This window comes from Enhydra lutris, unplaced genomic scaffold (genome assembly GCF_002288905.1).
Source record: "Enhydra lutris kenyoni isolate GAN:26980312 unplaced genomic scaffold, ASM228890v2 scaffoldscaffold23, whole genome shotgun sequence".
Taxonomy (NCBI): Eukaryota; Metazoa; Chordata; class Mammalia; order Carnivora; family Mustelidae; genus Enhydra; species Enhydra lutris.
The window spans coordinates 12,789,122-12,812,107 of NW_019154107.1; the positions used below are offsets into that span (position 1 = coordinate 12,789,122).

The following is a 22,986-nucleotide window of genomic DNA, read 5'->3' on the forward strand; positions in this document are numbered from 1 at the left end:
TGCCCTCTGATAAAATAGACTTTGGGATATAGGATGGGCAAACCAAAGCTTCCTTCTGATTCGTTCTGGCTCTTCTTTCTGGAAGAAGTAAACAACTGAGAACTGCTATCTTTTGTGGCCTGAGTTGCCATCTAGGTTAATTTGGTTAACGTAAAATAAGGTCACGGGTAGAGAAAGCCACAAAAGCTATCAGTTATCTGCTTTCTATAACTCTTGCTTCTGAGCCTTCATATATGCTGTTCCCTCTATTTACAGTGCTCTTCTATCCTTCTCTCTACCTCAGACTTTGCCCCTGCCCTTGACAGGTTAATTTTTTTTTAAAGAAGTCTCCACACCCAGGGTGAAGCCCAACGTGGGGATTGAACTCATGACCCTGAGTTCCAGACCTGAGGAAAGATCAAGAGTCAGAGGCTTCACTGAATGAGCCACCCAGGTGTCCCGGAAAGGTTAATTTTTATTTATCCTCTAGAACTTAGCTCAAAACTTACTTTCTAAAGGAAATCCTAGATTACATCAAGTCCCCCATTATACTCTCTCGGCATCCTGGGCTTCTCTTTCATAGCATTTATGACAGATGTAATTGAACAATTAATTTAATAGTTAAGTTTTATATTACATATTTTCTACTATACAGTAAAGTCTACAAGGGCAGAGAGATGTCTGACTTGCACAGATTCATATCCTCAGTACCCAGTACAGTGCCTGGTATATACTAGGTATTCAGCAAACATTGGTTGAATGAAGTAAAAAATGCAGGAAGACAAAAGTAGAAGCCGAAGAATGGTAATAATCGTATTATCTATGTTTATTGAGCACTTAGTACACATAATGCTAAGCATTGGGTAAATGCTTTGTGTATGTTATGCTATTCAGTTCTTACCACAACTCTAAGATAAATACTATTCTTATCCCCATTTAACAGATAAGAAAACTGAGGATTTAAAAAGTTTAAGGAAGTTGCTCAAGGTTACATAGGTAGTAAATTTTTTTTTTAAGTAGTCTCCATGCCCATGTGGAGCCCAACGAGGGGCCTGAGATCAAGACCCTAGCTGATCAAGAGTCAGACACTCAACCAACTAAGCCACCCAGGCACCCCTTGCTGGTAACTTTTTGATCATGTAATAGCTTCTTTCATGTTCCTTTTCACTCCCTTCTCCCTCTTCCATCCATTTTATATCTACACTGACCCTTTCTCAGTGGAGAAAATTCCCAATGTCAATGATGGACAGAAGTACCTTTGTTCTGGACATTCTTTGAGGACCTTGCTCCCTGGGGACGAGCTGCTTCTAGAGCATGTATTTGATGTGGTAGCTAAGGGCAGATCAAGTTGCAAGTCGAGAGCTTCAAAATATCTTTGTGGCAGTCTGTCTGTGTTTGGATATGCTGAGGCAGGTTCAAAAGCAGTGTTCTGCTTGTTCTAATATATATGATAATGCTGTATTTTAGTTATAGGGTACTTTTTTTAAAAAATCAAGGGTCTAAAAGTTCTTTTTCAAGATACCAATTTTGAATAACATGATACAGTTTTAAATATGGACTCATAAGGCTGTTGAAGACCCCCAAATGTGAGTAGCAAACTGCTAATATTTAATATTTTTCCAATCTGACTCACGGTTTTCCCCTCACTGATGCCAGCTAGTGCCTTCATCATGACTATCACGGTTTAGCAGTTTTAAAATATACGTTACATACCAAGCAGGCTGTGGTAGCTTTCTCAGTAGCATTTGGAAACACATTAAAAATATGCAGCTTGACTTTTCATCCCCTTCACACCCTCTGCATTTCCCTTTTGGAGAGCTCAGAGGGAGGCATAGTGGGAAGAAAAACAGCCCAAAGAAAGGAAAAAAGAATTTCACCCCTGTGGAAAACAACGTGCAAACACGAATCTATTGTTCTTAATTCAGGTTCTGGTTTCCATGCCCTCCTTTTTTTTTTTTTTAAAGATTTTATTTATTTATTTGTCAGAGAGAGAGAGAGAGGGAGAGAGAGCAAGCACAGGCAGACAGAAGCAGAGGCAGAGGGAGGAGGAGGCTCCCTGATGAGCAAGGAGCCCGATGTGGGACTCGATCCCAGGACGCTGGGATCATGACCTGAGCTGAAGGCAGCTGCTTAACCAACTGAGCCACCCAGGCGTCCCCATGCCCGCCTTTTTGTGTCTATCATTTTATTTGCGTTTAATAGTGATTTTCTATTTAGAGGTGTTCTTTTAGTTACCTCTCCTCGTATCTGTCTTGCTAGTCCTGCTGTTCCACTTGCTCCTCCAGCTTATTTTTATGTTGTTCTTGATGATTCTCGCTCTTCATTCACCACATTCATTCACTTTATTTGCATCCTTTCCAAAATCTCCACTCCCTCTTTGTTTCTCCAATCCCAGACAGGTCTTTCTTCCAACTCCGAGAATACATTGACTCTAAACCTTGACCCTTTTAGTTAACTAATTTTATTTCCTTAATTAATCCCTGTGTGTTTTATTCTCAAAATCTCTCCACAATTTTCTCTAATTGAATTTCCAGCTCCGTATTTTCTTGTGAGGTTTCCTTCTGGCATGGCATTTACTTGTTTACTTTTTTCCTTCATTACTGAGTTTAATTGGAGAGGCTTTTTTTTTCCATCTCTGTTTTTTGTCTTCCGATGTATGTGGACTAAACAGTTTGAAACAGTGAACGAGGGGGGCAAATAGAAGGAGCACTGGAGCTGGAGTCAAAAGGTCAGTGCTCATGTCTCAGCTCTGCCACTTAGTCCTTAGAAGCCCATCTGTGGAATGGAAATACTGATATTACCAGCCCAGCTAAGGGATCAAATGAGATAAAATGATGTAAACAGACTGTAAATGTCTCCTACTCAGGGGATTTTTAGTCCTCACGGAAGTGCTCATTTCTGTAAAATGGCACCTCTTTTCCAGTTAGCACAGGGCCAAAACAAAATGATGGAAAATGTGAACTTAAGCGGTAGAAGTTGAAAACCTTATTAAATTCTCCAACAGGTACTGGTTAACCTTTTGGTAAATACATCTTGGTAATGGTGGCATAGAAGATGCTGACTGTGTCTCCATCTCTTGGCAGTAGTGTGCCCCAAGAAGGCTGTGGGAGAAGTGGAGGCCTATGGAAACTTACTTGCAAGATGAACATTAAACTAGAATTCAACTAGAATTAAAAGAGAGCTTAAGTTCTTGGATCCAGAGGCTGTCATTCCAGTTTCTCATACAGAGATGGATTCTTATCTTCCTCATTTATTTAAGTGGGTTGTACAGATTTTGCCTAAGCACTTTTTAGTAGTGAATCCTTGCTCTTTCGAGAAGCAACTGTTTTGTTTTGTGTAAAATGACCCATAATGTTTGCTTGCTCCTTCAAGTGACTTCCTGAACAAGTCCAATTCTTCTTACCTGAGACAGCTACTGGATATTTCTGAACAGTTTCTAGGTTATTCTTTTCCTCTGGCTGCATTTCCTGTCCCTTGAATGGTTTCTCACATAACATGGATATTTGTGCCCTTCGACATTCTCAGATTGCTCCATTTCTCAATGGCCTCTATGAAACTGAGCCTCCAGAGCGGGATGCTATAGTCTGGACCTATTCTCCCCACAGAGGTCTGGACAATATGGTGTCACTGAGGAGGCTCATTTGCCCTGGGAGCGTGGGTGCTGTTGCTGGTTTGAGAAAGCAACTCTGCAGTCCATAGAATTCTCTAGCAAGAGTCAATAAGCTAGTTTTTCCATGTATGTCAAGAACTTGCATAGATTAATTTATTTTCAGTAAGACTATAGAGAGCTTTAAACTATGAATAATGAATTTCTTATTATTATGTAGAAACCAGAGGTGTCCATTCAGTATAATTGGAATTACTTGAGGTTACGATATTCCATGTGTCATGTTTATGCAAAGGATAGAATGCTCAGTGTCAACTTCTTATTTATCATTCTTCTTTAACATTTATTGAGTTTTTACTTTGCTCTCTGCATGTGAAGTCTTTTACGTATACAATAGCCCTATGAGGTAGGACAGTTATTACTCCCATTTTATCGATAAGGATACTGAGGCACAGAGAGGTTTATTAATTTTTCCAGGGGTAACTGGCAAGTACATCTGAACCTGGGAAGTCTGACTCTGAACTCCAGCCAGCCTCACCTCTCCATGCAGTGCATGATTGCAAAGTATTACCTAGGGGAATTGGTGGATTTTTGTTAAAGGAGAATATCTGATCAAGTCCTTATCCTGATTTCTCTCTCCCAAATTTTCAAGGTCCATTCCATGGAACATTGGTACTTTAAGATGACATGAGCGGGGGGGGGGGGGGGGGGGGGGGGGGTAGTTCTCATGTTAAAGACCACACAGTCAGTTGCCATTTTTAACTCTGTCACTTTGACCATGCTACACTAAAGACCTGATTCAAATATAAGCGGCAGGTTTCCATGAGATAGTATACAAGAGAGCCCTTTGTAGATGCCAAATACATGGTACATGCTTATAGCTTCCCAGATCATTCAGGAATTTTACATGCCTAAGAATGCCACTTAAAACAGTTACTTCTTAGCTCATTTACATATCCTTTACAAAGTATTCCCAAACTCGCTGAGTATATGGTTATCGGCAGTTACAACACACGTAATTATACTGAATTAGGAAGTTTAAGACCCAAATATGGATGCTATGTTAGAATAGAAACACTGGTAAAGAACAGGAAATGAGAAACTGTTTAAATCCTATCATGGTCTTTTGTAATTCTCTGAATCAGAAATTCAGTTGAGTTCAACTGCCGATGATGCTCAAGGAAGCATGGAGGAGAAATTTACATGAGTTGTTTTGTGCCGCCCTTCCATGTACTTCAATAGCAACCACAACAGCGACAATAAAGACACAGAGCAATTCTCTAAGTTAACACTGTGTTTTAATAGAACAATGAATTCGAGCACTCTACGGCCATCTTTTTTTTTTCTATCATTATAGTCTTATTTGCTAGCTGACTTCCTTTTATCCATCTCTGTCCCTCACACACCATGAATAACTCTTTCAGATCTTCATACCACCCCCCTTCACATGACGTATTTACTGAATTATCAGGGCCCACTTAAAAGCATCACTTTGGGAGACTAAACAAATTAAGTCCATTCAATCTCTCTGTGTAAATGACATTTTCAAAGACAAGTTGAAAAAAAAATCAATCCATTCGGTAGAAGACACAATAAAAATGTCACAAAAACCAGGCGTAGAGTCAAACCAAGCAAGTTTGTACATTTTTATTATTATCTTTCCAAAATGGAAAGGAAAATAGAGAATACATGAACCTTAATTTTTGAGACCAGCCTGGGAAACTGTAATTACATTAGCAACATCCAACGGTGCTATCAACACTGAGCAATTCCTCTCATCTCAGTGCAGCAGCCGACTCAGAAAAATCACACCTTCCAGCTCATGGGATTTGTGACACTTAGTAATGCATGTGTAATTGGGTAAAAATAGTCCTTACCACAAGCCTTATTTTTGTTTGCTTCTGTATTTCTCTAAAGGAAAAAAAAATACTCATGGATCTCTTTCTGCTTCTTTAAGAAAGCTATAGTCAGATCCCCTTGGAAGAAGTATATAGTATGACCTTCTTTAATCCTAGTCACCTGAAGGCTGCCGTATTCCGGACAGGAGAGAGTTGTGCCAGCAGAAGCCCTGGGAGCTCTTCCTCCCCCTACAAAGATGCTGGAGGTGCTGGGAGATCCCAGGCATCTGTTAACTAGATCCCTTTGCCTCTTCTTATGCCTACTTTTTCTCCTGGATGCTATTTCTACAGCATAGTCCTAAATTATGAATCATATAATGTTCCTCCTCTGTTCAAACATCACCACGGCTTTTTCTTGCTGATTGCTTCAAGTTTAAACTTCCCAGGATCCATCCAGAGAGTAAATTCCTTAGGAAATCTAGTGCCATCTACTCCATAATGCCTATTTACCTCTTCTCCACATCTCCAACCCTCTGCCCTTGCCTTGCTTTGTACCCGTGTTCCCCCCCTGTTGATTCTGGGTTCCCTCTGTGAGCTGACTTCCCTTCTCCTTTCTGCTTGTTCAAATCCCTGCCTTTCCTCCAGTTCCTATTCACCTTCCATACCATCCATGAAGCCTTCTCTCTTTATCTTCCTATCATTAGGTTGGAGACCTTTCCTGCAAGAAAAAGCCAGGATATGCAAAGACAGAAGGGAATTAGGTGTGGAAAACTTTACCCCTACCTTTATTTATTTATTTATTTTACTTTTTAAAAAAAATCATGTTTATTCAACTATAACATACACACAGAAAAGGGCACAGATCATAAGTGTCCAGCTCGATGACTTTTTACAAAATGAACTCATCCATTTATCAGCACCCAGGTCAAGAAACAGAGTATAATGAACATCCCTGAGTCACCCTTTTGCCCACATCCAGTCTCTCTACTGGCATCCTCTAGGATAACCGCTACCATTATTTCTATCACCATATATTAGTTTAACTAATTCAAACTTTATTCAATTCAGGAAAAGAGTATTCACTCTTTTGTGTCTGTTTTCTTTCCTTGAACAATATGTTTCTGGAATTCACATATGTTGTTACATATGGATGTGCTATGTTTATTCTCATCGCTGTGTACTATTATGTTAATATACTTCAACTTATTATTGATTCTACCATTGATGAACAATTAGGGAAGCTTCTAGTTCAGAACTAATTATAAATATTTCCACTAGGAACAATTTTGTACATGTCATTTTCTGAATATATATTTGCATTTCTTTGGGGGAATATAAATAGGAGTGGAATTGCTGGGTCATAGGATATGCATATTGATATGCCAAATATTTTTCCTAAAATATTCCTGTAATTATTCCTACTGACAGTCTAACCAACAATGTATAAACATTCTGGTTGCTTTATTTCCTCACCACTCTTGCAGGGCTGGTTTAGTGACCACAAATTATGTGTTGGGGTATTGACCTATTTTTATTGATTTTGAGGGGGCTTCTCTTTGCCTCCTGGACTGGAATGCCTGTTTCCTTCCCCACATTAGGAAAGTTCTCTGCTATAATATGCTCCAATTTACCCTTGCCACCCCCCCCTTCTTCTGGGATCCCAATTATTCTAATATTGGTTAGCTTTATGGTATCTTAACTCTCTCCTCATGATCCAGTAGTTGTTTATCTCTCTTTTTCTCAGCTTCTTTTTTCTCCATCATTTTGTCTTTTATATCTCTCTTCTCTCTTCTGTCTCATTTATCCTAGCAGTTAGAGCCTCCATTTTTTATTGCATCTCATTAATAGCCTTTTTGATTTGGCTTAATTAGATTTTGGTTATTTTATTTCTCCAGAAAGGGATTCTCTTTTGCTTTCTATGCTTTTTTCCAGCACAGCTAGTATCTTTATAATTGTTTTTCTGAACTTGAGTTCTGACATCTTATTTACATCCATTCTGATGGGTTCCTGGTAGACAGTACTGCATCTTGTTCTCCTTTTTGAGGAGAGTTTTTCCATCTTGTCATTCTGTCCAGAGAAGTATAGATGAACAAAAGAACAAAATACTAAAATGGCTGCAATGATCCCAGAAAAATATATACTAAACAAATCAGAAGAAACCCAAAACTGGAAAAAAAATTAAAAAAGAATATAATCAGACAGGTGAACAGAACAGAGCAATACACTAGATCCCGTGTGTGTTTTGGTCTGTTTGTTAGAAAACTAGATCCCAAAATTGTAAAGAAAGAAAATTTATATATGTACAAAAATAAAATTAAATACAATGAAAGGATAGAATGTAACTGTAAAAATGAAAATTAAAAAGAGATTTTAAAAAGAGTTAATAAAATAAGAAGTTGGTTGAAAAAGGAAAGAGAAAAAAGATAAAATTGAAAGACTAAAGAATCATATGAAAAACCCCATGAATTCTATATACTCTTTTCCCCTAGCCCAGAGTTGTGCAGTTCTCAGTGATCTGTAAACTTGATCTTGGCTGGATGTTCCTACTGATCTTCTTGGGGGAGGGGCTGGTTATGCTGATTCTCAGGTTTCTTGCCCCCTGGTGGAATTGTACCACCCTTGCTGGGGGCCAGGCTAAATAATTTGCTCTTGGATTGCTCTGGGTTGCTCTATGTGGCTTTTATTCCCTGAAGGTTTTCCATGCAGCTTTAGAGGTTGAGAATGAAAATGGTGGCCTCTGAATCTCCAGCAGTGAAGCTGAAAGCTTGGGGTGGGGGTGGGTCCTCAGTGCATCCTCAGGGAAAAGCAGTCAGTCACTCTTATCTCCCCGATCTCCATCCTCACTCTGTGCTCACCTGTCCTGTGACAGCATTTCTTTCTCAGGCACATGACCCCCTTTCAAATCTCCAAATCCTGCAGACTCCTGTGGCGCTACTGTGCCACTTCTCCCTAGGGGGATAGAGGGGTGTCTCACCATTTCTGCTGTTAGTTGGGCCCCTGCTCCAAGATCAGTAACCTGACTGTGCTACAGTTCACAGTATATGGCAACCCCAAACTGAAAGCCCTCTCTCAGGTTCGCTGATTGCAGCTGGCTTCCCTGCTCAGATGCCTGGGAGCTCTGCCACAGTCAGGCACCCCCAGTCTTCCATGACCTGGAGGATCCTGAGACCACACTGTCCCACCTAGGATTCTGTTCCGCTTTGCCTCCTGAGCACCTTTCAGCCAGGGACATCCCTCACTTAAGCAGACTACTAAAAGTTCTGATTTTGTGCTCTGCTGCTATATCACTTTCTGGTAGCTGGCTTACAGAGGCTTCCTCCCCATGCCGTTTATCTTCCCATATATTGCCTCAGATTCACTTCTCTGCACCTCGTCCCTTGCAGAAAGTGGTTGCTTTTCTATTTGTAGAGTTGCAGCTCTTCTTTTCTTAGACCTCTGGTTGAATTCACAGGTGTTCAGAATGATTTGATAGCTATCTAGCTGAATTCCTGGGACCAAATGAAACTAAGGTCTCCTACTCTGCCATCTTGGACTATCTCGACTCCTCACCTTTAGTTCCATGTAGTCTAAATATATAATTGCTACATTTCATTCCATTTCCAGCTCCACTTAGATGTCTCATGGCATCTTGAACTTGAGAAGCATCCCTACTTTCTATCAACATCCACATATCTTCTGTTAGTTTCCCTCTTTCTAACAATGATATCATCCTATACCCAGACACCCAAAGCTAAAAATCCAAACACTGTCCTTCAAAATCCTTTATTGCCCATCTGGTCACCAAGAACTATAGTTTCCTGTCTTCCATATTTCTCAACATCACTCTCTCTTCTCTTCTTCACTGGTTGAACTGCCAGGTTTTCTCTGAGCTCTCCTGCCTCTTTTCTAGCATCTTTCCTCTTTCCTTACTCTCTCCCTTATCCTCCTCCACCTTGACCCTAAACATGGGAAGCCCAATGTGGCCCACTCCACTCTCTCTATCTGCAGTGTATTTCACTGTTTCTTCTCTTCAACATCTCCTATTCGGTTTTCAAGATACCATTCAGGTAACATCACACCTGAGGAAGTTTCCAGGACACCCACCACTCTCAAGGGAAGCTAAAATTTCATTTCTCTGTGTGTCTTTACTTCCATCATAGCACTCAAATATCAGAATTAATGTTGGTCTCTCCAACTAAAGTGTGAACATCTTGAGGGTAGAACACCTAGCATCTATCACAGTGCTTGAACACAATGAAGTCCTCCTAAGGAATTATTCAGTGAATGAATAGCACATAGTTCTAAGCTTCTCTGTGTGGTATTTTTAAAAGAATTATTCATTGGTTTACAGACATAAGTGTATCTTTCTAAGATTATAATGACCTCAAGAATAAAAAACTCTGTGTCTCTAAAACTGCACTTGAATAACCTCATACACAAGAAGAAGTGTGATAGATACACTAGAGATCATGACTGAGAGTAATGGGTCAAATATGTGAGCTGATCAAGAGGCTACATTTATACTTTTACTTCTCTTTTCTGCTCAGTCTTTAATGGATACATCTTCAGCTTATTGAGTAGAAGGGTAATCATTTTTCAGGACATCACTTTCATGTCTAGCCAAGGGCACCCATCAAGAGAGCCCATCATCAGCTGCGGTTGACCAGGGCTCTAATTTGGCTGTTATCACTGAACTCTTTTGTAAGAAAGGTTGACTAAGCAGTGACCTTGTCTATTTCACAAGATATAGAGAGCTCTCCCTCTAAACTTCTCCCATAAGTTACAAGACCTTTCATTTTAATGTCTGGGAGCTATAGATGAGGTATAAATAACCATCAAGCAAGTTGTGTGGTAGAGAAACAATAGCAGATCAACAATCCAACAAGCCAGAATTCTGCTCTTGATGAAACTATTCAAATAATAATTTATTGGTACAGTAGTTTCAGTTTCTTAAACCTATACAGAATTTAGAATGATAAAGAAAGTATATGTAATTCAGTAACAGGGATAAATGCAAGAACCAAAATGCATAAGAAAAGCTCACATATTGCCAAACTATTCCATGTGCATGTCTTTTTTTTGGACATCTGGTGGACCTGGGGCTTGATCATGTTTTATGATAATTCAAAACATGGCATTGCCTACACATTTGCCATACTCCTGCTATATTATATTACGTCATATGGCTCCTCTATCCCAGCCAAACTGTTCCACAACTTGGCCCTGAAAATGCTTCACATTCTGGCTCCTGCCTGGACACCCCCACCCCTCATGTCACCCTTTTCTAAGTCATGCTCTTTCAAGACATAACAAGACCCATAAAGAGCATATAATGCCTCAAAGGCAAAATGGATACTAATTTGGGAGGACTTAATTCTTCAGACAGAAAGGAATTCCTAAGGTGGTTGGGTATGGGTATGTTGAATGCAATTAGAATATTGTCTTAGGAATAATCCCACCTCCTCCTCCAAGAAATTACTATGCCAAAATAGATAATTGCAGTGCCCTGGTCAACTTAGGAGGGTTAAATATAATAATTAGTGACTATTACCTACTGAGTGAGTTAAGGCCAAACTTATCTAAGGAATAAAAAGCAAAGCAATAGTAATTCTGTTCTTAAGTTCTTGGTGTTTTCAAAGTGCTTAATATATATTATTGCATCATATTACTAGCCATATTACATGAAGAAGAATAACTGGTAGGCTGTAGCCCCAAGCATCAATAACACTGTTATGGCCAGCAAGTTCTCTTCCTGCTTCACATCCTAAATAGCATCAGATCATTCACTCACTCAGTCAAAAATATTTTTTGAAGAACACCTAGTTGGCTCAGTCAGTTAAACGTCTGCCTTCAGCTCAGGGAGACTGGCTTCTCCCTTTCCTTCTGCCTCTCTCTCTCTCTCTCTCTCTCTCTCTCTCTCTGTCAAATAAATAAATAAAATCCTAAAAATGTTTTTTAAAGATTTTATTTATTTATTTGACAGACAGAGATCACAAGTAGGCAGAGAGGCGGGCAGAGAGAGAGGAGGAAGCAGGCTCCCCGCGGAGCAGAGAGCCCAATGTGGGGCTCGATCCCAGGACCCTGGGATCATGACCTGAGCCAAAGGCAGAGGCTTTAACCCACTGAGCCACCCAGGCACCCCCTAAAAAATTTTTTTATTTCCTACTCTGTTTTAGGCTGTGTTCTAAGCACCTGAGGTAAAACCATGGACAAAATGGAAAAAATCCTTGCCTTCATGAAGTTTATATTCTAGAAGGAGAAGACAATGAGCAAAATAAGTAAGGTAAGGAAGTGATAGATGTTACAGATGGAAATGAAGCAGGAAAGGGGGCATAGGAAATAGGGAAGATGAGTTCATCAAAGAAGGCTCACTAGAAAAGTGGTATTTGGGCATCGAGTTGAACAAGGTGAGGCAACAAGTCATGAAGGCAGAGTCATGTTTATGGTAGATTATTTGCAAAAATGACCACAAAAATTCCCATCCCTACAGCTACATCTTTGGGTAGGCCCTTCCACATGGATTCTAGGACTAGCCATGTGACCTTCTTTAACTAATGGGACAATATCAGGTATGATCCAACTGATCTCAGTAACTCTTGTGACCACCATATGTAAACGAGCCTGGGCTACCCTGATGGATGATGCGAACCATGTGGCTAAACCATTCTCATTGCCCCATCAACAACAAGCCACTACTATTATAGTGTGAAAGCAGTCACAGAAGATACATAAACATATAGGTATGGTTGTGCTGCAGTAAAACTGGCTTTATGAAAAGAGGGGGTGCCAGACCAGATTTGGTCAGCGGTCGGTAGCATGCCAGCTCCTCTCCTAGACTACCTAGCCTCAACCATGCTGGCCTAGACAATAACTGTCCGGTCAACCCAGAGAACCATGAAAATCAATCACTGTTATTTTAAGCCATTATGTTTTGGATCAGTCTGTTACACAGCAAAAGGTAACTGCTACAGTGTTCAGGCAGAGGAAACCAAAAACATGACCCTAATGAGGGAGCATGATTGGGATACTCTAGGAATTATTAATAGAGCAATGTCACTGGAGCTAAGTGAACAAGGAGGAGAACAGTAAAAATGTTAGTGCAAAAGAAACAAGATAGAGGGAAAGGATAGGCAGATTAAAAGAGCTGTGAGGGCCATTGGAGCAGAGGAGGGATATGATTTGACTTTTGTTTTTAAAAGCTCAGTCTAGCTCCTATGTTGAAAATAGACTCTAGGGTACAAGGGCAGAAGCAGAGAGATCAGTTAAGAGTCTATTGCAGTAGCCTGAGTGGGAGGTTCAGTTGACTGGACTTGGGTGGTAATAATAGAAGTTGCAAGAGGGATCTGAATTTGGGTATATTTTATTTTATTTATTTGTTTTATATATTTTTTACTTTTTATTAACATATGATGTATTCTATGTTATATAATATATAATGTATTTTACTATTTTTTATTAACATATAATGTATTATATGTCATATAATGATATGTATATGTTGCCCCAGGGGTACAGGTCTGTGAATCATCAGGCTTACACTGATTTGGGGTATATTTTAAATAAGATGAACTAATAGTTTGGATGTGAGCTAGAGGAGAAAGAAGGGAATTAATGATGACATCGTGGCTTTTGTCCTGAAAACCTGGAAATTGCCATGAATTTGTGATGGAGAAAATTGTAGGTAGAGAGGTTTTCGGGAAAAATATAAGGAGTTCTATGTGGCACACTAAGTTTAAGTTGTTCATTAGGTTTTTAGTAGGTATTTGTGCAAATGGGTCTGAAGTTCAGGGAAGAGGATTGGATTGGGGGTACAAATTTGGAATCATCAGCACAGAGAGAGCATTTTAAATGTATGAAATTGATGAGATTGCCAAAGGAGTACATAGACACAGCGAAGAGAAAAGCCTTAGGAGGTGAGCCTTGGGACATTCTAATACTAAGATGTCAGGGAGATGATGAAGAGGAATTGAATACTAAAGGAGCAGGCAACCAAGAAGCAGAGGCCAGAGAAGTATCAAGAAGACCGGGAGAGTGAAATATCCTGAAGGTCAGCTCAAGAAAGCGTTCAAGGCAGGTGAGGGCTGAGAATTAACCCTTGGCATGATCAGTGCAGAGGAAATTGAAGACGATGACAAAATCCATTTTGGTGGAGTTATGGACATGCAAGCCTGATAAGCATGGGTTTAAGAGAAGTTGGGAAGAGAGGAAATGAAGACTGTGTGTATGGAGAGTGCTTTCAATGAACTAAGCTGTGAAGTAGAACAGAGAAACCAGTCAGTAGCCAGAGGGTAATTAGAGGAATATTTTAGAGTAAGATAAAAAAATATGGTTTTATTCTGTAGGGAATGATCCAATGAAGAGAGAGAAAATGATACAGAAAAGAGAGTGAGGCTGTCTTTGACCATGCAGCCCATTCAAGCCACCAGATCACTGTATCAGCATGAGTAACTCCCGATGAGACACAGAAAGAAAGTCCTTAAGTGCACAAGAAGAGATGGGCACCAGAGCAAAAAAGGAGGGGTTAGCCTTAGATAGAGGCATGGAGGTTTCATCTAGAAAGAAGAGAAGGGGTAGACTAAATGTGCCCACAGGCTGGTGGGTGGAAGGTAAGGCGGTAGATGGGAGTCTCTGGATGTTCTCATAGTTTCTGTTTGTTCAGTGAAATAGGAAGCAGGGTTACCAGCTGAGAGTGAGGATTGGGAGGATGTGTGAGTGGTTAGAGGCTGGAGGAAGTAGTAGATTGTTCCAGAAACAACTCCCAGTGCATAAGGCCCTTGCCATTCCTCTCCTACACAATTCTGAGTTTCCCATGTGATTTTCTATAGCTAACATGACATTGGCAAATATGATGCAAACTGTGGGTTAAAAGAGAGCCTGTTTCTGGGAACTTTCCCACCACCACTTGAGGAAGCTCAGGCTAGTCTGCTGGAGACATGTGACCCATCCAATAGCAAACACCAACTTCCCTCTTACACAAACCAGCCCCATTCAAGTCACCAGACGACCACAGCCCCATGAGTGACACCCAGCAAATCCAGCAGAGGAACTACCCAACTGATTCCAATCCAGTTGTTGACCCACAAACTCATGAACAAATACAATAATCACTGCTTTAAGATATTATTTATTGAGATGGCTTGTTATGTAGCCAGGGTTAATGGATATAGAAGAGAATTATAGATAATGGGCAGGGAGTACAAGAGAGATAGTAGAATAGGGAAATATAGTTTGGTGGCTGGTGGTACCAAAGGACACTTAAGAGCCATACTTATTAAATTTAAGCACATTCAGTCAAGATGTTTGAATTTTTCTCTAGCCACATTCAGTTACATGGGTGCAGGTGTGGTCTAGGAAAGAAAGGAATTTAACCACGTCAGGGATTTTTGCCAAGCAAGTACAACAAAGCCAGAGGGTCAGGTGAAGTGGAAATGTGTACAAGGGAATGATTATCATCATTTACCATGGGCTTTAACCCCAGAAAATAGAGGAGGCCAAGGAGTTGAGATGCAGTGAAAATGTTATTGGACCATTTGATAGAATTTCCCTGAGGGGTTAAAAGATTTTGGGCAACAGGACACTGGGGAGAATGACTAGAAAAAGAGGAGGTGGTCATGATACATGATACATGATACATGAATTAGAGATTATGGAAAGAGGACAGTTATCACAGGTGACAAGGTCTATGATATGACTACAGCAATGAGTGGCTAACTGGATTGGAGGATAAGATCGTGGGAGAAGAAGCAAGAAAATAAGAGGCCAGGTTGTGGAAGGATCATCTATGTGGATATTGAAATCAGCAGGAATTAGAACAGGGCTCATCCTGGAGAAGGTTGCCATTAGCCAGGAGCAAGATAGTCAAGAAACATCAGGTGGGGGTCCCTAGATAACTACAACAAGAAGGGATAATGTGGGGGCATGGTGTGATGGCATCCAATTTTAAGCTGGGCCATTTAAGGGCAAAGGGACAAGAGGGAGAATGGCCTGGAAGTGTGAACAAGGAAGGAGGACACTTGCCTTACTTTCAGGCACTGTGTGTTTGTGTTGGGGGGGAGGGAGTGACCATGACTCAAGGGGGCTGTCCCAGAAGTAGTGTCCTTAGTGATATTGCTGATTGTCCACAGAGTGAGAAGGTGAAGACAGTGTTCAGAAAAGAGATTGAGAATGTAGTAGGAGATAGTGCTGGTAATGGCCCAGGATTTCCAAACAGCCCAAGGGAAGGATTTCAAGAGTTGGGGGAAGTTGAGAGAAGGGGACAGAAAGGGGAAGTGCCCAGCCTTATGAGGATTAGTGTGTGAAGGCTGAGGAGTGTTCTGGGAAACAGGGGTGGGCAATGTGGTTCTTGTGGTGAGGAACATAAGCAGCCATAGAGGCCATTTGAGATTAGACCTCGTGAGCACGAGGCAGACAGTGATGGGGAGGCATCATTTGTGGAGGCTGGGGAATTTCCAGGGAGCCCCTCTTCACATCTGTCTATAGAGATGTGGAAGTCTGGCAGTGGTGGTCATGTTTTGTGAGCGGAACCGTCAAATGGATAAATGCTATGCTGTGTAAGCTCGTCATTGTTTCTGGATCCTGTCTTGACACGCACGCGCTCCCTGGCAGTGACTGGTGGCTAAGGTGCTCGGGCATCTTGTGAACTGCACAGGCTGCTGATAAACTTCCTTCTTCCCCATGTCTGACAAGAATGGTGAATGGCTTTTGAAGAGAGGCCAGATGTGCCAGAGCTGTGTGCCATGTTCTTTCTCCAGGAGGAAGGGTGCAAACGCTGCATTTCTTTGATGTTGCTCTAAAACACTTATGCGGCCCCGCCAGAGGCTTTGATGTTCTCCTAGCGCTTCTGACATTCTGACATGTGCCTTGTACCCTTCCGAAGCAGCAAATTGAAACAGTAGCCAACTCTGGTATAAAAGGCAAAAGGACAGCAAGACCTTATACAGAACTTTCCAATGCCGCTCGCCTGATCTGAGATAATACTCTCCCTGCCTCTTCAAATTCAGGATCACTAGGTTTCACATTTTAATATTCATCCCAAGTGTCTGTCATGGGGCACCCGCATCCTCCCAGGATTTCTCCAAGAAGGGATTTACCAACCCACTCCTGAAACCCAGATCCAAATCTGTGGTTTCTTCAAATGACCTGCTAGTTACACAGAAAAACTTCACGCTTGCCCGTCAGCTGTCCTCCATACTTCACCTTTTATGAGCTCATCTTGAGTTGTACTTCTTCCCTTCACACCAGACAGACTCTCTCTGGCCTTTGTCTTCAGTTCCGGCAGGCCCGAATTTGGATGTCTGTCTCATGTTGTTTTCTCCTTCACCTCTGTCAGGCCAGCTCCTCCTCATCTTACAAAGTTCAGCTTAAAGCTAAACATCACCCAGAGAATGATCGAGATCATGGCTTTTTAGTCAATAGGATATTCTTTCCTTCATTTCTTTATCCTTGGTTTTCCATCCATATCCACATAATTTGAAGAATGAGTTGGGGGGAAAAGTAAACATTTTTTATTGTTTGGTATTAAAGTTGCTTTGTTCAATTTTTTTTTTAAAGATTTTATTTTTTTGAGAGAGAGAACTCAAGTGAGTCCACAAGTAGGCAGAGTGGCAGGCAGAGGGAGAGGAAGAAGCAGGCTCCCACTGAGGGGGGAGCCTGATGCGGGGCTCGATCCCAGGACCCTGGGATCATGACCTGAGCCGAAGACAGACGCTTAGCCGACTGAGCCACCCAGGTGCCCTTGTTCAATTTTTTTTAATATGTGAAATCCTCCCGGACAGAGCATGTCTTTCTGCCCACCTTAACACCTTTATGAATTGGACCGTAATGATTATGATTGGATTCTCCATCTTCCTGCCACCCGCAGGTCTCCACTTCTCTTCTTAACATCTTAGACAAGTTGGGCATTTTCTTTTTCTTGAAATTTCTTTCTCTGAAGGCCACCCTCCCTTTGCAGCCACGAACAGATCCAACATATGGTTTCTTACTGTGTGCTGATGTAATGGCTGGCGCTCTAGTATTGGAATGTGAGATAAATAAGACTGGAAGCCTTATACTATAGAACAACAAAAGAATATATTTTATTAAATAAAATGTATCAATTTTAAGGCACACCATTATTTTGTGTACCACAAAAAAAGAAGAAAATGCTATCAAATTAAGACACAATATTTTTTCTCATCCACTAGATTTTCTTTAGATTTTCTAATTTATACTTATTAAAAGATATCTTTTAAATTTATTAAGACATAGATTTTTAAATTTTTTTTAAAGATTTTACTTATTTATTTGAGAGAGAGTGAGTGAGAGAGAGAACATGAGCAGGGGGAGGGGGCAGAGGGAAAGGGAGAAGCAGGTTCCCGCTGAGCAGGGAGCCTGGTGTGAGACTCGATCCCAGGCCCCCGGGATCATGACCTGAGCCAAAGGCAGGCACTTAACCTCCTGACCCACCCAGGTGCCCCTTAACACAATTTTTTTTTTTTTTTTGGTCATTAGATCACTGTTGTGCATACACACGGAAAGGAAACTATGTGCTAAATTAATTATGTAAGGTACTGCCATAACTTCTTCAGATTCAAATTTCAACTCTTCTAAGATACCTGCCTGTTCACTGCAGCATTATTCACAGCAGCCAAGACAAGGAAACAACCCAAGTGGCCACTGACAGATGCATACATAAAGAAAAAGATAGATACAATGGGGAGAAAAAGAAGGAAATCCTGCCATTTGCAGCAACACGGAAGGACCTTGAGAGTATTATGCTAAGTAAGATAAGTCAGACAGAAAAGACAAATACTGTACGATCTCACTCGTATGTGGAACCTGAAAAGCTGAACTTACTGAAACAGAATGGTGGTTGTGAGGGATTGGGGGTGGGGAAATGAGATGTTGGTCAAAGGGCACAAACTTCCAGTTATAAGATGAGTAAGTCATGGGGATCTGGTATACAGTATGGCAACTATAGTTAACAGTACTGTATTGTATACTGGAAAGTTACTGAAAGAGTACATCTTAAATGATCTCGCCTCACCCCACACTCACAAAGATGTGATGGAGATGTTAACTAACCTTATCGTGGTGATCATTTTCCAATATATTTGTGTATCGAGTCGTCACGTTGTATCCCTTAAACTTACACAGTGTTATATGTCATTAATATGTCAATAATTTGAACTCTTCTAAATCACTTTTGTGCTCAGAATCATTGATGTCTCTTACTGTCATCCTCTGTGCCATCCAGAGTGTTGGCAATGCAGCATTTCTTCTTTTTTTTTTTAAAGATTTTATTTGTTTATTTGAGAGAGAGAGAGAATGAGCATGAGTTGGGGGGTAGTTAGGGACAAGTAGACTCCCAACCAAGCATGGAACCCGATGAGGGGCTTGATCTCATGACGGCGAGACGATGACCTGAGCCGAAACCAAGAGCCGGATATGCAACTGACCAGCCAACCAGATGCCCCAACAATGATTCGGTATTTATTAAGAGTACTCTTCCTAATGCCTCTAAGATTTTGTTCCTAGCCTATGATGCCACTCTGTCAAGTCTCGATGTGACTGCTCAGGCAGTGACAGCTATGGCCAATAACGATTGTTAAGATTCATCCCAATTTCAAAGATGTTATAATGTGAAAAAAGGTACCTCTTGAAATCAGTGAAATAAGATGGAAGGAGCTTCTGCAGCAGCCCGAACTGTGTTCTCCTCCACTCTTGTTTACATACAGGAGAGAAACCCTATCTTTTTAAAGCTACTGCTTTTCCAAGCTTTGCCACTCATAACCGAATGCAATCCAAACTTAGATAAGATTCTTTTTTTTTAAAGATTGTATTTCTTTATTTGTCAGGGAAACAGACAGAGACAGAGAGCACACAAGCAGGGGGAGCAGCAGGCAGAGGGGGAAGCAGGCTCCCCTGCTGAGCAAGGAGCCCGATGTGGGGCTCGATCCCAAGACCCTGGCGTCATGACCTGTGCAGAAGGCAGACGCTTAACTGACTGAGCCACCCAGGCTTCCCAGCTAAGATTCTTAAACATATGTTAGCCTTTATTACTTTGCTTTCTCATTGTAACTTAGTCCATTCTTATGTCCTCCTTGACTAAGCAATCAAAGCATAATTTTCTTTTCTTTATCTTTTAGGTCTTCTAACACTTTGCTAATTCCCCTCATTTCACCCTTCACTTCAGCCTTCCTGATGCAAATTCCCCATCAATACCCCTCTGAATTGGAACTCGGGACTGCATGAAAATGATTTGTAATAAAAATGTTCATTATTTTAAACTCTGAAGCATAGTATCACTTCCAAGATTAATGATAATGCCTTTCACTACTGAATGTTTGATTAAATATGTCTCTTGGGCTTGCAAAAAGAAACTGAAATTGCTGACAAATGGAAAAAATTGAAGGAGAATTTAAAAATCAGAAATGTAGAACAAGTTTTAAGAGTAGAGACGATTCAGAAGAAATTAATGAGTGCTTTGTACTTCTTGTCACACCTTTCTGATGGGAAAAAATACGTTTCCTTTTCCTGGAAAATGAAGTGCAAGTTGTCAGTGACAACCATCTATTAAGAAATTTTCTTTTGTGATACAGTGAGGATTTTTGTCCCCAGAGGTAAATTATTCAACACAGTTAATTTGAATCTGTGTTCGAGCCTGCGATGAAGTTATCAATTTTATCATTTTCCCCTCAGTCTGTTCTGATATTATCATTGCCTGAGACCCCGGTACCCATAGCAACAGTGACTATTTCAGACACGGTTCCTCGAAGCATTGGAGCATGGCCACTGACTGACAAGTACCCAGCTGTGCATCTGGTGGGGGGTGGTATTTTCCCCAGGACTGGACGACCAAGTTGCAACTCACTCAGATGTCCTGACGGGCAGGTTATCGAGGGGTTGGGATGGCTGTGAGTATGCAGGGAGGTGGCACAGCCACAAAAGTTAGCTCCCCCCTTTTGAGGGGTGGGTACATGGCAGAGGAGGGAGGGAAGGCAGAGGAAGGTGGGAATGACAGACAAAGTTAAGACATCTGGAGGGAGCGACGGGGCCAACTTCACCAGTCTGAATTCTCACTTCATTCCGCGCCTGCCCCACACATTCAAGAGTCTGTTGGTGGACCCCATAACTGAACCTCAAGGAGGGGATTACGAACATTCCTTTTGTCTTGCGGAACATGAAGGAGAGCTGCCACTGTGTCTAGACTCCCTTGCCAGGGATTCTCACAGAAAAGCTGTGAAATGTGACACTACAAGCAGCAGCTTGTAAGAGGCGCTTGAGCGTTAATCACAATGCTCTTTGAGTCTTGTGGGTGAGGAAATCCTTCTTTCCCTGGTAAAATAAGAGGACGTAGATCTAAGCAGACTCCGCGGCATTATCCTGGGGAGTCCCTCTTAGTCACAGGAAAGGGAAAGATGGGATAAAGAGGAGGCCCAGCAGCCAAGACTGAACCAGACTCGGGTCAGCCTCCGAGCCCAGGGCAGAAACCACAACAGGCAACGGTCCAGTGCCTAGGTTCCGGGACCCTGTGCGTGGCTGGGGTACTGGGTGTCTGTCCAGCTGAGCTGGATTTGCAGGCACAACATGTGTGTTTTGCAGTCTCCCCTTGGGCCTGAAGAGAAGCCCCTGAGAGCAAAGCCGTGTGGGTGGAGAGTGCACTCGGGGGGATTTCCAGGCCTGAGGTCTTCCCAGGTCTTCAGTGCCAACTCAGGTAACGTTGTCCCTGCCTGTGCGGGGCAGGGAGCCTGAACAGCGGGATTCAAGTGTACAGGTGCTGCCTGCCTTCCTGTGAGGTACTCTACCTCTCATATGTTCTGTTGCTAGCTCTGAAGACTCCTTTCCTAGGAGCAGGGTCTGGCTGAGGTTTAGAAGCCATCCCCACCCTAGGCTGGAAGGCACACCTATAATTAGGGCAGAGACTGCAGTGATCAGGGCTATCTTTACGAGTGTTGGGGATTTCCCTCCCTTCCGGGTCTGGTTATCTGGCTGGATTTCCAGTCTACCCACACAGTCTTGCTTAACCCATTGATATACCTGTGAGGCAACAACAGCAAAAACAAAATGGAACATGGCATCAGAAGATCTATGTTCGTGCCCACATTCCATAACTTCTTATTTGCGTGGCCTCCCTTTTTCTCACTTGTTAAGACACAGTCATAACACCTGCCCTTCTTACTTCCTGAGGCTCTTACAAAAGTAAAATACAATAATGTAAATAAAAGGACTGAGATTTGCAAAATGCCATTGTTACTTTACTTTGTCACACCCGTGTCCCTGGGGGAAATTAACCATAGGGGTCCCTTCCCATTATCACTGTAGCCCAGGGTGGATCCCTGTGCAATCCCACTTCCTGCCCTTCTTCCCCAGGGGCAACTACTATGATGAATTCTAAGACCGTGTTTTTTTTTTAATGCTTTTATCATACACATGCACCCACAGACACCAAGGCCCCAGACCACCCACCTCATCTCACCCCACCCCACCCTCACATTATCAGGGAAAGATTGATTTGTGTTTTCCAGGGTCCCATGGAATACCTTCCCCCTCCATCCCCCAAGATCCTGAGCTATATGTGGATGGGGTTGGGTGGGTGGAGAGACTCCTGGACACCTGCTTACAAACTTTAAAGGGGAGACATTTGCACACACGAATCACAGACCTTTATTTATTTAAGAGCCAAATAACTTTATTGAAACCAAACAACTTTACTTATTTATGGCAAAACTGGAAGAAAAAAACTGGAACTTTTTGCAAAGGCAATACTGCAATACGCATGCTCGGCATGGTGATCAGGGAAAGTCACCATGCACCCTGGGGCTATCGGGAAAACAGTCCCAACTCAGTTCTTTTTGTCGCTGTCGCCCAGGGTGAGCTTGTCAAACAGGTACTCTGCCAGGCCGGCTTCGGGGGCCCCCATCTTGCGCAGGCTGGTGACATAGCCCCCCAGCTCTTTGATGGCCTTGACTTGCTCGTGCAGGTAGTGGCTCTCCAGGAAGTCGCAGAGCTGGGCGTCGTTCTTGTCGGTGGCCAGCTGGTGCAGGTCGAGCAGGCTTTGGTTCACGCTCTTCTCCAGGTGCAGGGCGCACTCCATGGCCTTCAGGCCGCCCTCCCAGTCGTCGCGGTCCGGCTTCTTGATGTCGCGGAGGCGGATGTGGCCCCCGCGCTGGTTCTGCAGCTCCATGAGCTTCTCGGCATGCTGGGTCTCCTCGCGGGACTGGCGCAGGAAGAAGCGGGCGAAGTTCTTCAAGGCCACGTCGTCGCGGTCGAAGTAGAAGGCCATGGACAGGTACACGTAGGAGGCGTAGAGCTCCAGGTTGATCTGGCTGTTGATGGCGGCCTCGCAGTCGGGGTGGTAGTTCTGGCGCACTTGGGAGAGCTGCGGGGTGGCCATGGCTGGCGGCTCAGGCACCACAGCGAAGGTGATGGCGGTGCAAAATGAAAGCTGTGGTGTTAAAGGCGGTGGCGACAGGTCCGCGGTGTGCTTTCAAGCTAGGTGAAGAAGTAAACCTTGTGGTGTTCTCCGTGATGGCGCTGGAATGAGGTCCGTTACTCTGGCTTTGGGACGTTGGATCCGTTAGGCGAGTGGGGCGTGGTCACGCA

The 22,986-nt window shown here is 42.4% G+C and overlaps 1 pseudogene across 1 annotated transcript; it reads right to left on the minus strand.

Annotated features, from left to right (window-relative positions):
- Nucleotides 1-22,225: 22,225 nt before the first annotated feature.
- Nucleotides 22,226-22,777, minus strand: LOC111150472 (annotated as a pseudogene). Its single transcript, XR_002640805.1, has one exon. The product of XR_002640805.1 is annotated as a ferritin heavy chain pseudogene (transcript).
- Between the last annotated feature and the right edge of the window lie 209 nt (nt 22,778-22,986).